We start from the raw sequence: 17,780 nt of genomic DNA on the forward strand, positions 1-17,780 counted from the left end.
CTTGATTCAAGCCTCAGGCTGCAGTCTGGCACTTCAGTAGTCTTGTAGTCATGGAAAAGTCCAAAAGTTCACTCTAAGTCATCAACAACATTCTGCTGTACAGCACATCTTACTCAGGTGATGCAAATAAATGGAAGAGTTGTAGCTGCAGAACTGAACCTGTTCATAAATCATACAGCTGGGCCAGAAGTCAGATATCACAACCTATTTTCTGATGTCTGCAATTAGTTGGGACAGCAGAAAGACCTGTCATCCCAAAGCTAAATAACACAGCTAAAAATGAACAGCAAGTATCACCCTATTGTCACATCATTGCCCAGCTAATACCAAAAAGGCTGGAACTGAGTTGCAGAGAAAGAACAGCTTTGTTGTAGGAACAGCAAATGCCCTGATGAGATGTGCCCTACAGATCTAAGCCATCATTTCTTCTTCTAAGCTAAATGGACAGCCAGAAGACCTAAGGGTTAAAACCACTAACACAGATTAAAACTCAAAAGGCACGCTACCGTTCCAAGAAACTACAGGCTTTCATCTTCTTCCCTCCAAAGAACTTTTAAAAATCATTTAAGGAAAAGAGATAGAAAACAAGGCAGAACTTTTATTTCTCCACAAACTTTAACAAGTCCCACTTTGAGATGCTCCTGTAGGCAGAAGGAAAGAGCATCACTATGCAATGAAATACAGCACTGGCTGTCCAGACAATAACTAATGGGGCTATTGCAAGACTAGAGGAAATATTAGTTCTCAGAGTGCTTTCATTTATTGGTTTGCTTTCAGCCATTTGTGGCAAAGGCATGCTATTCAAACAATAAAATATGGAAAATACAGTGAAGGACATGCAAGTAAAGGGTAAGAGTTACTGAAGGAGGCAATATTAACTGTTCTCATGTATTCACTGCTTCAGTACACAGCTCATTTCTCACAGCTGCACTGCAGCAAAAATACAGTAATTCACTTCTTATCTCCGAGCTCTGTATTCACCCTGTTTTTATTTTTCTTTTAAAAAATGTAAATTTCTTATCAAGGAATGCCAATTTCTCTTAACTTGCAGGAATTATAGGGAGCATATCTTCTCTACCTGGATGATAGACTAGAATATCAAAGTTTCTGGTTCACCTCTTAGCTGAAGATGTTTTCAGCATTATGTCTAAAACCTTTAAGCTTCAAAGGTTGATAAAGCATTAACACATTGCTAAAGCAGGAGCTCTGGTGCTTGAGAACAGACACTGCAGTAAATAATGTTTTTGTGGAGATAATTCTGGAGATTTTAACAGAAACTGAACCCATCCACCTCATTACCTATGGAAACCATCTCTTCCCACTAAGTTGCTTTATCTATTTCCATATATACAACAAGTTTATGAGACAATGTAGAATGTGGTCCCAGGTCAGGAGCAAAAATATAACTATTACTTATAATATATACAAACTGAGGATATGACCTCTATTTTCAATGAAGTGACTCAAGTCTCTCCAAATGAAAGAACACAGGGTCTGAGAGGACACTTTGCTTAGCAGCAGGAAGACAATTAGAATATTTACAAAACATCAGTTTATCCAACTGTTTCTGATCTCAGGAAAACCACTTTTTGCCCACGTTTTCCTTCTTAAAAGACAAAGCATGTCTTGTTAAGATGTACAGCTCTTTTGTAACATCTCCAGTCACAACCAGTTTCACCCAGGATGTTGCAAAAGGTGAGACCAAACACTGCAGTGTGCAGCAGCATGTACTGAGCCCTGTAAGCATGGAATGAGATGACCTGAAGAAGATCACTCAAAGAAGGAAGGGCTAAGGCAGCTCAGACCCATCTCACTGCCCCAGCCATGTCAACAATATCGTTCTTTTAAGCTGCTGCACTCTGCACAACTTTATAATGAGATTCTGATTTCATTCTATTAGTGTTTGCTTGAAACATCTTCACTGTGACCAAAGAAGTTAATTCACATTTACCAAGGTCAGTCTCCATTGTTACTTGTGGCATGGTCATGTTAATTCCCTGTCATGACTGACCCCCATGCCACCAAAGACCAAGAACACCAAAAATGTTTGCTGGAACAGGTAAGAAATGTGCTTCAAGCTGTAAAGCAAGGTTTGGCCTTTTACACTTTTTTTTTTTTCTGAATATATATGACCAGGTTTTTGCTGCTTTTTATGCCAGAGTTACTCTGAACCCCATTTATGGCACCTTAGCACCGTGTTCCCCCAACTGCATGGCAGACTCAGTACTAAAGACACAAATATTTACATAAGACACAAGGTGACAAAGTGACAAATAGAAGCACAACACGCACTCTTGAAGTGCCAGCTTGTGCCAGATGCAGAGATCAATTATTCTACAATATTGCCAACTGTGTCCAGCATTTGTTCAGGATATTCAGTGGCAGTGGGTGGAGGCCAAGGGAAAAGAAAAGCAGCTCATGTACTAACTGGGCTATTTGGTGTTTTTCAGGATAGCAATCACCTCTCATTCTAATGAGCAGAACAAATGCTAATGGGCCCCAGTTCATTGCAGCCAGGAGAGGAGGTCAGGCTGAACAGAGAGCTACAGACCTCCCTGCAAACCAAACATCTATTTAATCAGCACAACGAGGCCAAGCACATTATGCACAGGCAATCATATTGTTTCTCAAATACACTCTGACATGTTAAAACAATAGTCCAACACAATGAGAGGCTCTTTGTGCTACTGTGGGACACTTTGAAGCTGTGACTGTCAATTTTGTGGATTTGTGTCAAATGTTCAGTGCAATAAAAGATGTGAGTGATACGCCCTTCAAGTCTTCCCATTAAATGAAGCTCTGTGACAAAGTACTTCAACAAAATTGTGCCGAAATACTTGGGCAACAATGTCACACACAATTGTGCTGAAGATCTCATGTAAATGACATGATTGAAAAAGGCACCAGGCAAAGCAGAACAAAGGGTTGCTCTAGCAGGTCTTCACTATTATTTCACAGGAAAAAAAAGAGAATGCATCAGCTCAAAGAACAACTAAGTGAAGAGAAATCTTTAACATGTTCTCCATAATTTTTATATCATTTTCCTTTCCTGAGCTTAGGGACAGAAAATACCTACAAACACATTTATCATATGCGTAAGTATGGGGGTTATTTCATCAGTAGCAGAGAGGAGCATTCACAAATATTTCTACAATGAGATGTTAAAAATATATCTAGTCTAATAAACTGACCTAATAAATACAATACATGTCAATATAATTCTTAATAACTGCTAACTCATTTTCTTAAAAAGCATAAATATGCCAATGTACTCTAATGCAAAAGGCAGACATTAACCTGGGCATTATTATAACCACAGTCATATGAGTGGATCAAAAAGCAAATGTTGCTCAAAGTGTGCTACTGTTATAGAAGTGTGAAAACAGGGCACAATCTGCCACTGATTGAGCCAAGGAAATTATAATAGGAAAATCAGATAGCGTGCCATATTTCCAATTATGGTTTCCTCCACTACCCCGTTTTTTTTCTTTACAGCCTGCTGTATATTCATTATTTAAGACCTCAAAGTGTTCTTTCTCCTTGCCTCTGAACACTGCCCCAGTTTGTGCTCAGTTTCCAATTACAATTTAGCTGAAGACAACAGATCAGCTGGAGACAGTCAGGAGAGGTGCAGGTCCTGCTGGAAACACTGGGCCCTGCAGATGACCTGTCAGAGCTTCAGCATCATGTTTCCATGCCAACTGAGAGCACTTGCAGAGGTACTGAAGGAACTGTTGCTGGGAAGAAAAAGTATCAGGAATTTTACTTCATCTGCTTTCTGGAAGGATCATTGCAAGGACAATAAAAATTTACAAGCAAATATGGTGTGAGATATTCAGGCACACGGCTTAGTGGTCACTGCTGGGTTAATGGTTGGATTCAATGATCTTAGAAGTCTTTTCCAACCTGACTGATTATATGATTCAAAAAGCAAAAATGACGTCTTCCCCTTCCAGACAGTCCCACTTTCTAGAGCTCTAGATTTAGGCATTCCAGGCAGATATGCTTCCACACAAGTCTGTCCCCAGTGTTTGCCATGTCCAGGCCAGAAACTAGCCTGCCCCACATTTAAACTGCTCAAGTTGACCTCTGGCCTTTGGGTCTCTCCACCCTGGATTTCAAACCCCTGTGGCCCAGGGGTGCCCTGTACCTTAGAGCATTCTGGCTTCAAGCCAATTCCTTTCTACTCTCTTCATTCTGTGGTTACAAGGCAGTGTGGTGAGTCTCCTCTGCTTTCTGTCCAGGTGTGTTTGGCCCTGACCACACTAAAGGATTACTCAGGCAACAGAAGCAGAGCTGAAATATCAGGATGCAAGGTGATGACAGGGACACTACATGGGAAACTGGGTATCTACCTCACATTTTCAAAACTGATCCTCTTGAGCATCCAGCACAGGATGGACCACATCCCCCTTGGTTCACCAGCTGAGATTTGCTGAACAGTCTAGTCCCTGAAGCAGCTTTTTCTAAAGTCTCACAGTTCCTCTGGCTCCACAAGTCTCACTGCTCCAGGGCTGGCTCTTAGCCCGGTCTTTAGATCCTCATTCCCTTCTATTTACATCAGCAAATGAGAGGCCATGACTGTCTCACATCTCTGGAGCCTGCCTGGTGAGTTCCATCCTGGTCTGAGTTTGAGGTATATCTACATGACTGGGCAACACAAGCAAAATGCATTCTGAGATGGAAATTAAAGTCAGGCAATGTGTCTTTGTGGGAATTTGGAGTTACACTTTTGTCTTGGTTTAAGACAATTTAGGGGGCAGACACTCAAAAATTAGTTACTTCCCCTTGTATTTTTAACCCCTTCCCTTTCACCCATAAGGAGAGATGAAGGTGAGAAGACATAAGTGAAAAAATAGCAGTTTACTAAAACACAAAACAGCAACAATCAAGATACCAGTAATAAGCACCTAACAGCAAGATGCTGAATGCCTTGGACTACCCAATAACAAAGGAAATCACATGGCAGAGAAAGCCCCTCTCAGCTCAACCTTCCCCCTGGAAGAGAAAAACAGGAAGATGAGAGTATACAGAGAACTTCTGGCAGCAAATGCAGGGAACTGACTCCATCCACAGCAGTTCCAAACCTGCAGGGCCAATTTCTGTGAGAAAAGTGAGATGGGCTGGTGGCTCTGTCACCTATGGTGGGAGTTCATAAGATATGAATGGTGGTAATTTTTCCCTAAAGTTTGTACCTCCCATCTCCTTGCTTCACTAATGATCTCTGTCTCTTTAAGCATCTGTTTAATTACATCATTCCCTGTTCATATCATATTGGTCATTAATGCCCTGACAGTTTAATGCAGCACCACAAATGAACACAGAGCATTTCACAGAGCTGCAACTATAGTAATGCTTCATTTGGTATTCCTATCAAGTGGAAATAGAACCAGCAGGCAGAAATGTGCTAGAAATGCAAACAGGCATAAGGAAAATATTTGGTGTTTATAAGTCGCACGCTGCTTCAAGTGTTTCACATTTCTATGTACACATCTGAGTTTTGATAGCAGTTTAGGTTACAAGTGAATTAATTCCCCCCAAAAAAACTTCAGACTTTTCTGATTGCTTACTTACAGGACAACCCCTTTTACCCAGGCTGAGAAGATGAAGGGGTTGAAAGCAGATCAACTGAGAAGGACTTGAGGGGACTGGTGGATGAAAAGCTAGACACGATCCATCTGCATGCATCCACAGCCCAGAAAAACAACTGTATCCTGGGCTGCACAAAAGAAGGCGAGGCACGGCATGGCAAGGGGAGCGAGATGGTTCTGCCTCTCTACTTTGGTCTGCTGAAACTCTGTGTTCAGTTCTGGGGCAGGTCCAGGGGAGGGACACAGAAATGATCAAGGGGATGGAACACCTCCCTTGGAAAAAAGGCTGAGAGAGTTGGGGTTGCTCATCCTGGAGACAAGAAGGCTTTATGGGCACCTTATTGAGACCTTTCACTATTTAAAGAAGTCTTACGAGATGGTGACAGACATTTTAATAGGGCCTACAGCAACAGAACAAGGGGTTTTAAACTAAAAGAGGGTAGATTCAGAATAGACATAAAGAAGAAATATTTCATTAACAGAGTGATCAAACACTGGAACAGGCTGCCCAGAGAGGCTGTAGATGCCTCATGTTTCCATTTGAGGGGAGGCTGGGTGCGACTTTGAGCAACCTGATCTAGTTGAAGGTACCCCTGCCATTGCAGGGGGTTTGGACTAGATGGCCTTCAATGATCCCATTCAAACCAAACCATTGCATGATCTTTGGTTTTCACTTCCCCTTCTGCATTGAATCCACAAGTCCATTAATGCTCTCACTTTCATCTTTCCACTGTTGCTAAAATACTCCTTTCCCTGTGCTCACAAGCTCAGGAATACACGGGAATGTTCCTCACCATCAATCCCACAGTATCTTATTATCCACAACTCTCTCTCATATACCACTTCTGCTATGTTTCCAAAATACTACTCCAGTATCAGCTTCCCAGAGAATCAACCTTCACATACATTCTTCCCTAACAAAATGAATTTCAAAAAAAGAAGGGATATAAATCCCATGGAGGTGGCTTTGTTCTGTCTTTTACTGTCTAAGAATAATCTTCATTATGCCATAAGCAACTTGTTAGACAACTGCATGACAGAATCATTGAAAGATCACATTTAAAAATTAACTGAAAGTGTTATGAAGCTGAATAAAATATAATTTGGACAAATTTCAGAATTATAGATGATTTGTTTTGGCAGTGCTTAATATAACTACTGTGCAAGTGGGTACTGGATAAATGCAAGTTCTAACACTGAAGTAATTTTTTTTTTTAAATATTAGTTAAGAAATTACAGTATGATGCACAAGAGCAGCACTGACATCTTTATATAATCTCTGAAGCACTGTAGGACAGTCTAGCTCAAAAAGAGTCACATACAGACTCTTTCAGCTTTAGAGACATTGAGCTTTAGAGACATTCATATTGCAAATAACGTATCAGCCAGGACCCACCCCACTTCTTTGTCTTAAGTGCTCAATGAAAACACACAGAGAAAATAAAATCAAACAACTGCATTTAAATAACACCTAAAAAACCCCTGCCAGGTATAAAACCCCCTGAAAATGAATGGGACTACTGGAAACATTTGAGATTTGTCCTGTTTTGCCCAAGTAACAAATACTAAGCATGAAGATAAATGTCACAAGCAAGTTAGTTTCTGACAAGAAAATATTTTTTAAGCTTTTTTTATAGGATTCTTATTCAACTATGAATTATAGCCAGTTTGTATGGCTCATGGTCTTCTCCTAGCATTTTATCATTATGTCTAAGAACAGAGATCCCCATAGGCTTTTCAAACAGGTTAATCCATCCTCACATGTCAGGGGGTGTTTGACACATTCATGGTTAAAGAAATAAGCAAAAAAATCTCACTGAAAAAGAATTTCCAAATTAGGTATTTGTAAATGGTAATAAGATCTGCCATTTGTCTGGGCAAACCAGCACTTACAGTTGGCCTTCAGCTCAATACCAAGTAAAAGATGGAGAATATTGTGCTCCCAAACCTCATCTCCCAAAAATACCTGTTTGAAATCCTTCCACAAGTACTGGCCATTAATTAGAACAGCTATGGATATCCAATATAAATACTTACTTTATAATTTCATAAATATTATGTTCATGACATCAATAGCCTCCCGTGTCTGCAAGTTCTACAGTTAAATCAAAAGCTGTACTGAAAAATATTTTATCAGTTCCACATTTCCCTTTTCAATATAATCATATTTGTTCCAATTGATTCTTCAGCTGAAGTTAAACATATATAAAAGGACAGACATAATAAAAGAATTAGGTATAAAACTATTTCAAGGCAGTCCCTCTAATTTTCTGTATTGTCCTTTCCTTAGGTGTGGATCTTAAGCCCCTTAGGCTCAGGCATTCCTCTTCCTAATGAAATGCAAAAAGGAACCACCAGTTACCACCACATGTGCACTTGGCTGTATTTTTTGCATTGTTCATAAAGTAATCCATTAGGGATACATCCTTGTACTCCTGCAGGTGTTCTTTAGTGGTTTAGATTAATTTACAGGGAGGAATGATTTCCCTTCCTTCCTGCAGTTTAATAAGGATTAGCCAGTGCAGTTACTGCACAAATAAGCCAAACAAAAATATTTCAAAAAGTTTACTTTTTTTTAGTACCAAACTGTTTTGACAACATGCATGCTCAGCTCTGGAGCTGATGAGTCTTCTCACAGCTGCTGACCCCATGAACTTTGATTTTCTCTCCCTAGAGGTTGTTATAGATTTCCATGGGTTTGTGCACTGAGGAAATCAAGACAGTATTTTCTATCGATTTCAGCCCTACAGAAGTCAATAATACTAAAAAAGGGCATTTTAAAAAGGTCCTGTGGGCTTTGTTGTAGCTGTTCACCTATTTTTATCCATTAATTATAAAATAATGTGCAATTCAGGGGGATAAAAAGTCAGTTTAAAGGCACTGTTGGAAGGGAAACTTCTGCAGTCAAGGAGTTGGAAAACATTGAAGTCCCCCAGGACAGCTCACAATGTCCATCTGAAAGCCTCTGCACTGCTTCACTGCAGGAAAACCTACCTCAGTCCCCATAGTCCCATCACCTCCCAGAGTTCTAGCATGTCCTCCCTCTTGCCCATATTTCTCTGGAATCCAACAAGTTTCTCTAAGAAGGAGGAAGAAGTCAGCATTTCAGTCAGATTAGAGTGCAGGACACCAGGCTTTCAGTCAGAGAAGAAAGCACGCAATGGATACTTCTTAAGCAACATTCATTTCTGTTCTGTGAAAGGATCATACCATAATAGACAGTCCAGAAAATCCATAAACAATGATTTTTTTTTGTTGTTCTTCACTGCATCTCATTCTGTTTTCCTACAAAGACCTACCTGTCAGTATCTTGTATGCCCACCATTCACGTGCGCTTGAAATTTATTTTTTTTTACTGTAATCAAAGGAAAGGTTTAAAAAATTATTTTCTTTACTTTTCTCCTGGTAGAAAAATCTCTACTCTGGTCAGTTCTAACTCCAAATATAGCATGGACATCTATGAAGTGTAAAATAACCTGCAAGGGAAATTTAACCTAATTTAATCTAATTTGATAGTTTACCAGAAGCTTGACTTCTACCATTGTACTTCTTAGGTATTTCAGACTTATTCAGAGAATCAGGACTCATATCAGACACAGGAATAAAAGCTAAATTGGTGTCTGGAGGTCTGGGGTTCATTTTAAATACATTTTTGAATTCTCTCCCAACATTTTGTCAAGCACACAAAACCAAAATGCAGTTACTCAGCACTACTTCACAACCATTCCCTGCCAATGTTCAACCTGCTTGCCCCAAATAGGATCTCTTTCTCTGTACCAAGAAAAATTAACAGACTATTGCCATGGGGATGTATAAAAAATAACTCAAAATTCAGTGGAAAGTTATTATGTAGGAAGCATTCACACAAGCACACTACAGATAACAAATAACAAGGAGACTGTGGTTAAAGGAATAACAGGAATACTTTCAAAATACTTTAAAAAGTGTGGGAGAGGATCAGAACAGAAGTTGCCACAAGAGCCAAGACTAAAGTTAATATGGCTTTTTGTTTGCAGATTACTGAAAAAAAAAGATCAGTAGATCTACAAAATCTAGGCCAGGGTTCTTCACATGCTATTTTAACCTATAGTCATGTTAAAATATTACTTGTGGTGATTCAGCTATCAGAAATTACTTGAGTAATTTGGCCCACTTGCAATATTATCCTTATTTTAGTAAAGTTTAATGTAAAAAAAAATTGATGGGCATGCAATGCTTAGGAGATTCTTTTCTTCCAAATCACACAGAAATACCCAGTGATACTTTTGTTTTACCCAGTGATAATTTTGTTTCTACTGGTATAAAAAAATCAGCTTTTATATTTATGACACACATAGGATTACTGAATATACCTTCATTTAAAAATAGGAGTTGCTAATAATATTCTACAAAATCCTATTGTATCTGGAAATGCTTTCATGCTTTTCTCTAGTTTCTTTCAAGTTCACCAAGAGCTTCATGCTGCAAATGCATGAAGCCATGTAATTGTAATTATTGTAATCACACCCCAAAAATGTGGTTTTCACAGACTTGGTTAAAAAAAAAAAAAAAAAAAAAAAACAAAAAAAAAAAAAAAACACCACCTTGTGTCATCATAATTTGGTAGTTTTTACTGTGGAAGCATCTTGTGTTCCACAAAGATATTTAAATCCAGCTTTATTCTATCAGGAGGTTCAACAATTTCAGGGCAACTCTTTGCATGGTTTTAATCCATTACTTTCAAAGTAACTGAGTAGACCACACTCGTACCAACATCTCAAAGATGCATGGAAAATTTAGATGTTCAAACAAGTTCCAAAACACATCACTGCACCTGAGGTACTTCATTTTCTCAACATTAAGAGAGGGTTAAAATGTTAAAAATATTAAGATAAAAATATTTTAAATAGTGGACATATATTAATATTAAAATTGAATTGTTAAAATATTGAAACAGAATGAAGGAATGGACTGTGGGAAGAATAACTGTGTCAACAGGAAAAAAATGTGGGTGGTGCTGGTAGGACAGAAAGCCACCACTACTATGAGGGATTCAATGTGGGATAAAAAAAAAAGCAGTTTCATTCAGACTGCAACAAAAAGCTCATTGATAAGAGCTAAGCAGTCTTCCATCAAGCCCTCACTGACAGAAACACTGAAAATCTCAAGGCCATTTAGAGTTTTCTATCCATCAAATGGAGCTTATCTTTCTCTCCCACTAATGTTTTTTAAATGCATTCTAAATAAATCTGTTGTCAGCCCAACAGTTTTTAACTATAGATTCAATTTAACTTGTTCCGTATCACACAATTAAAACAAAATAACAGCAGCAGCATGGACAGGAACCCAGAAAAAAAAGACTTTTTTGTTCATTGTCTGCAGGGAAGGAAAGCATGAAATGTTGATGTTCTGCTGCCAGGTCCTATAAACCAAGTAACCAGATATATGAGATCATTGTCATGGTCAAGGAAGACACTGGAGGGAGAGAACCTCATAAATCACAAACTTCCATTTCTTTCTTTTGTTAGGCAATATCTCCTCTGTTCAGTACAGAAAATATAGTACAGACTCTACTCCAGTAACTGCACTCAAGGATTAAGGTCAGTAGATTGATGTTGTAAATGTAAATAGGGTTAATCTGGTGGATTCCAGATGAAGTTTCCAGCTCCTGCCCCATGGAGACAACAAGTTCTTGTGGAGAGATGGTGACTATTCCTGGCGTGCTCAGTTCCCACAGCTTCCAGCCCCTGACCATTTAGCTCTGAGCTCAGCTCTTTATCTTGATCTCTTCCCTAGACAGCATTTTACAGTAGTAAAATTCCAAGAAACAAGGAGGGGAGAAATTGCTCATCTCTACCCTCCTTTATAGCCCACTCACACTGATGAAAACAGATTTAAAAAGAGGAATTTTGGTCTGCAGAGATCTTTCATTGAAATGAAGCACAAGGGGTGGAGCTATATTTTTCTGTTGAGGGAGTCACAAATGTTTTGAGGCATAATATGTAAAACATGCATTGATTTCCCATTCAAATTTCAAATACATCACATTTCTTTCAGCAGAACTGAGATAAACTGTGGAATTATTCAGAGAACAAATTCTCCAGACCTTTCCATAGTCATTTTGCAGCAACTCCAGTTACATCTATCACACAACAAAAAATGCTATTAAGAAGGTGTTAGAAAAATCCCAGCAGCGGTACAAAAATGTGTGTAAACTTGTAACTCATACACTAAAAATATTTGTATTTTTACAAGTAAGAAACTGGAAAAAAAAAAACAAACTGGTATCAAACTATCAGTACAGCCAATAAAATAACATTATAAAAGGCATGCTAAGTGGCTTTCCAAAACTGGGCTATTTGTCACATACATGCAAACTAATAGAACTATTCTGCATGCTTCTCCCCTCAGATTCATGAAATATTATTATCAAGATACAAACATGACAGGCACATTCTCTCTTTCTGTGAGAAATGAGAGCTGAGTCATTCCATATCATGCATATATCTCTGAATACTTCATTTTCCTCTGCAGTATGAGGAAAAGAATAGACTTAAGCACTACAAAGAAAACTCTACATCCATCTTATCCAAGCCTTTCTCCCTAGCTTAATGAAGATAGCCCTCCTCATTAAAAAATTCACTAAGAAACACATTTCACATCCCAATTTTTTCTCTAGGACTCTGGTAAATAATGTAAATGTTCTCCCGTGTTTTTGATGGAATTGGATAGGTAACACCTTTTAAAATAGGTATTTCTTTTTTAAAAGAAAGCAAACTCTAAAATCAAATGAGAGAGACAGTGCAACAAATTATCCTTTAAGCAACTAAAGCAGAACCTTACAATCCTTCAAGGCTGGGTTTGTAACATGGATTCCCTGGTAATTTATCCTAAGCAAGTACCTGAATGTGAATTTTCTAGGCTTTATAGACTGGGTCATTGATTCTTATCAATGAACCATCATGTATTATTCAATTAGTGCTACTTTTCTTGACACCTATAACAAGGACTTATTAACATTTAATTTGTCCAGAAATAGCTGTTCATTGATGTTATTCAATGGTAATATTAGCAAGTCTCAACAGCCAACTTACATACAAAAGGAAGAGGGAAAGTATATATCTTTCTATGCAACTATATCATATATATATCTAGTACTACTACCATCCTCAACAAAAGCTGGGCTCATCCTTTTGACCAATTCAGTCATTCAACAGCATCAATAAAAATGTACAAATAGTCTGCTTATTAAATTTAGCTATACAGAAAGGGAACAGTGTGAATTTTCTGTGTAAAATATGCCCTTTTTCACCTGTGAATTTACAAATATTTGGCTGCACTATTTATGTTACCAAAAAGTTCTTAATGACAGTGAAAACAGACCAGAAAGGCAGGGACTAGCAAGAAGGAAGCTCCTTCTACCTTGTGTTTCTCAGGAACATAAGGCAAGTGGAACAAAGAACCCCTACCTAATTTTATATTCATTCAGGGTGTAATTACAAAACGAAAGACAATGGAAGGCAGTGAAATAACCCTCAAACATTGTTTTAATTAGGTCCTCTTTTTGTAAGAATAAAATATTGATGAACACTCAGAATGTCCTCATAGGACTCAGATTTATTTCTCATCTTCCAGACAGAGCCATTCCAAATGTACACACAATGCTCCTTGAAAGATGCAAAACTTAAAAAATTTTTTCTCTAAGAATGTCTCATTTCAAACTCTTGCCTCTCAGACATGCTGGATTAATGTGAACATACTGAACCTTGCAAAGGAAAAGGTTCAAGAGGTTTCTTCCATCATTTGTGTCTTCACTGGGGCATGGACCTGTCCCAAACCAAAACCATAAAGTACCAGTTCAAGCAAGATTGAGTTGAGTAAGAATTATCTATTACACAAATATTCTGAGAGCGCTGCACTGGGGTTGACACCGGTCTGGAAACTGGAAAGAAAAGCAGAAATATTCTCTTTTTTAAAGATGCCAGGGAAAGCCCTGGTTTCTGAGCAGAGTTAGAAAACCCACACAACATGGCACAGCAGCATACTGATAAATCACTTCAGCTGGCACCAGCACTGCAAATAGGAACTCCTCCTCCTTCTCCTCTTGAATGGAAACTTGGGCTTTAAATAAAATAATTCCATCACATAAAAAGCAGGCATATGTGAACAACTAATTTTGGCAATTAAGAACACCCAGGTGGTTCATGTTTGTTGGTTTGAAAAACACCTTCTCATTTAGTGATATAAATCAAGAGTAATTGCATTAAAAATTAAGAAATCAAACCAGTACAGCAAGTGAAGCAGATCCACTTAGAGTTATGTAGAAAACAGAATTTGAGTCCCAGGGGAATCTCTGACACTTCAACACTAAATCCAATGTCAAAAAAAGGAGGCAAGTCAATATATGACACCTTGTGGAAAGCTTGCTTTGTTTTGCAATGCTGATTAAATGAAACTGTCTCCATTTGAAATGTTCTGCATTTTTAAAGCTGAAGAGCTGAAGGCAGAATTTGGGGTTAGCATTAAATGATCCACTCTATGATTCCATGAGGTGCCTATTTTCAACTTTCCTATTGAAAAATAGAGGTCCACCCACAAATCATAATTTACTGAGAAAAACATGCAACTATCAAGAGCTCATATCTTCCTCAGGAGGTTCCTTGTATAAGCTTTAAGACCATGGGGCACAGATATAAATCTGTCCTGTTGCTGCCCCATGGGTAAAATGCGCAGAATAAAAACCAGCCTAGTATTTCATTATGTATTTTTAGGATTTTTATCCCATGTTCTTAATTTTGTGTTCTGTAACTTCTCACAGAAAGCCTAAACCAGACAATAATACAAAATCTTGAACCTGCAGGAGCCCCGAGCATCACTCCCCTTGTCTTGTCATTTGTGTCTGCAAGGTTCTTGGCCACCTTCTGCTGATGGAGAAAGTTCTTGTAAGGTCAGAAAAGCTTAAGAAAACTCAAATACTTGGAGACTGCCTTCAAGGCTGCTCTGCTATGACATTGTGCAACCTGGGATTAGCCTGCCAGGAGATGTCCCGTTGGAAGGCTTTCCCTGTATGCAGAGTTGTCACCCTTGCTCCCATCTTTGATTTCTTTTGCAGAACAGCTCCATCCTTTTCTCCCTGACTCTTGGCCTGTGACTTCTCAGGAAGCTTCTTATGCCCTGCTTTATACTCCCTAATTAACTTGGAACACCTGAGAATGACATAACACGCTCTACATCCAAGACAGGTTATCTCTGACAGAGTTGATATTTTGGGAGGGAGATTTTTTGAGCTGCTTAACTACCCATCAAGAAGAAAAATTTAACTGTGAAAAGAATTAAACCATGGAAAAAGGACTCATGCTTGAGCAGTTCAGGAAGAAATGCAGCATGTGAGAAGCACTCACACTGGAGAAATTTATGAAGAATGGTCTCCTGTGATAGGGAAACACACAGGAGCAGGGAAATGAGCCCTCTCCTTGAGGAGAAAGCAGCAGCAGAAACAACGAGTTATAAACTGATTTTAACTCCCATTCCGTATCACTCTGTACCAGTAAGGGAGAGGAGGTAGAGCCCAGGAAGGAGGGAGGGATGAGGGGAAAAGACGTTTTTAGGATTTGTTTCAATTGCTATTATCCTGCTCTGTTTGAGATAGGGAAGCTAGCTGAGATTTTACCAAAGTCAAATCTGTTTTGCCCATAAGACTGTGGCCGCAGCTCTCTCCACAGAGAGCAGCAGGCACAACTTCCCCAGGATTTTTCCTGGGGAAGGCAGTGAGAAAGCTCAGAGAAGGGAACGGTAAACAATTCTTATGGTTACTTGCTGCATCTGTTGTTTGGCACATGTGTAATGTGTTATGGAGACTGTCTACCGAAGAGGGATTTCTTAATTGGACACGGGTGAAGGTTGTTTGGATTGACTGACCAATTAGGTAAAAGCAGTGTCAGGACTGTCTGAAAGGGTCACAGGTTTCTGTATAGTATAGTATAGCTTAATAAAGCAATTATTCAACCTTCTGAATCATGGAGTCTTTGCACGTTATTCCCTGGCTGGGGGTCGTCCTGCATCGATATGAGACCAGCTGATGAGGGATCTTTCCTTACCCTATCTCAACCCCTGAGCTCTTCATTATATTTTCCCTCCCCTCCTCAGATGATGAGGGGAGGGATAGAGCAGTTTTGGTGGGCGACCTGTCCCAGGTGTGCAATTCATGGGTGTGAGGAAGAGTTTGCCTGGCTGACTCCTACATGCCAGTATTATGCACATCTTGCAAGCTGTTGATTATTTTCTAGGTCTGGTGGAAATACCAGTTAGGAAAATCAAGCAAAAGCAATCTCCTAATTTCACAGGTTAATCTCTTCCTTCTATTTACATAAAGAAAGAATATTGCAATCAAGATGCAATCCTACTGCTGAAGGAAGCCAATGCTGGGGTTTCTGAGTAAAATCTGGGGTTGACAATTCTTGTGTAAAACAGATTTACCTTTGGTTTTTATCACAGTGTGTATATATACAGCATGTGGGCCTGAAGACAAGCTTTTTTTCCTGAACAGTAATTTTCCTTGCAACATCTGCTGGGTTTTCATCTGCTATTTGTGCATGCAGCCTTCTTACTCGCATTATGGTCTGTAAATAATGCATATCTTTTTATTTATTTTCACTTAGCCCACTGAAATGGGTTTTCTTGAATAAGCAGCATCCATTTATGAAATGCTGCAATAAAATTTAACACATCTTCCTGATAGCATTCTGCATCTAAATAAAGTTGGGTAGAATGGAGCTTTATTCCAGGTAAATCAAGAATCACTCAGGTTGGAAATTATCTCTAAGATCATTGAGTCCAACTGTTAACCCAGAACTGCCAAGCCAACCATTAAATCATATCCCTGAGTGCCACATCCACGTGTGTTTGAAATGCCACCAGGGATGGTGACTCAACTACTTCCCTGGGCAGTCTGTTACAATGCTTGACAGCACTCTCAGTGGAGAAATATTTCCTAATATCAAATCAAAACTTCCCCCAGCATAACCTGATGCCATTTTGCTTGTTACTTGGGAGAAGAGACCAACACCTGCCTTGCTACAAACTCCGTTCAGGTAGTTGCAAAGATTGATAAGGTCCCCCAGAGCCTTTCAGGTCACTAGAGAGTGATAATGTCCCCTCTGAGCCTCTTTTTTCTAGGTTAAAGAACCCCCGGTACACTCAGCTACTTCTCATATGACTTGTGCTCTGAGCAACTTAAAATAAAAATACAATCGATAAAAGGAAGGCGGGGGGGCGGGAACCTTTAAATTGAAAATATTTTAGGCCATAACTGGCTAAATGGTCAGGGAAAGTGGTCAGAGATTTCACTTTTTTTTTTTTTCTTTTTGTTCTTACTAACCAGCTCTTCTACCTGCATTTAAATATGTAAAAGCCTCAGCATTCAAACACTGGGTACAAACAGCCTTATCTCCTATAGGTCTTCTCTGGGCTAGTGAAATTCACTGCAAAAAATATATATCTCTCATAGACTAACTAAATGCATCTGTCATGCATTTACAGAAGAGAAAGAGTTCTTCAGCTTTCAAAGGAAATTATCCTAATTCATTTTTATATAGATTTCTCAAGTCTGTGGGAAAACAGCTGGAGGTAAAATCAGAGGACATTGAGAAGTTATATTCACATCCTAACAGAAGCTGTAACAGTACAGGATTTACAGGGTAAAATGCAGCTGCTGCTGCCTGGATGGAATGCTGTTGGCGTGCTCCAAGCCTGCTCCAGGATGGTTCCCCACAGACACAACCTGCAGCCACAGCCCTGCTGAGGGGGATGGAACGGAGGGTGGAGCCGAGTGGAAACACTGTGGCCAAGTCCCCTTGGAGTCCTGGCAGGGAGGGGATCTTGATGGTGCTTTGCAGCTGATAAACTGCACAGGGCCTGCCAGCCACAGGAGATAGGAGGTGTCTTGTGGCTGAGCCAGGAACCGTGGTGAAATCACCCTCCTCGGGTGAGCTCGGTTCACCATAACACAATTGTACTAACACACATCCCCCTTCCCAAAATCACCCTCCTCGGGTGAGCTCGGTTCACCATAACACAATTGTACTAACACACATCCCCTTTCCAAAATCACCCTCCTCAGGTGAGCTCGGTTCACCAAAACACAATTGTACTAACACACATCCCCTTCCCAAAATCACCCTCCTTGGATGGGCTCAGTTCACCATAACACAA

This window comes from Motacilla alba, chromosome 3, assembly GCF_015832195.1.
Source record: "Motacilla alba alba isolate MOTALB_02 chromosome 3, Motacilla_alba_V1.0_pri, whole genome shotgun sequence".
Lineage (NCBI taxonomy): Eukaryota > Metazoa > Chordata > Aves > Passeriformes > Motacillidae > Motacilla > Motacilla alba.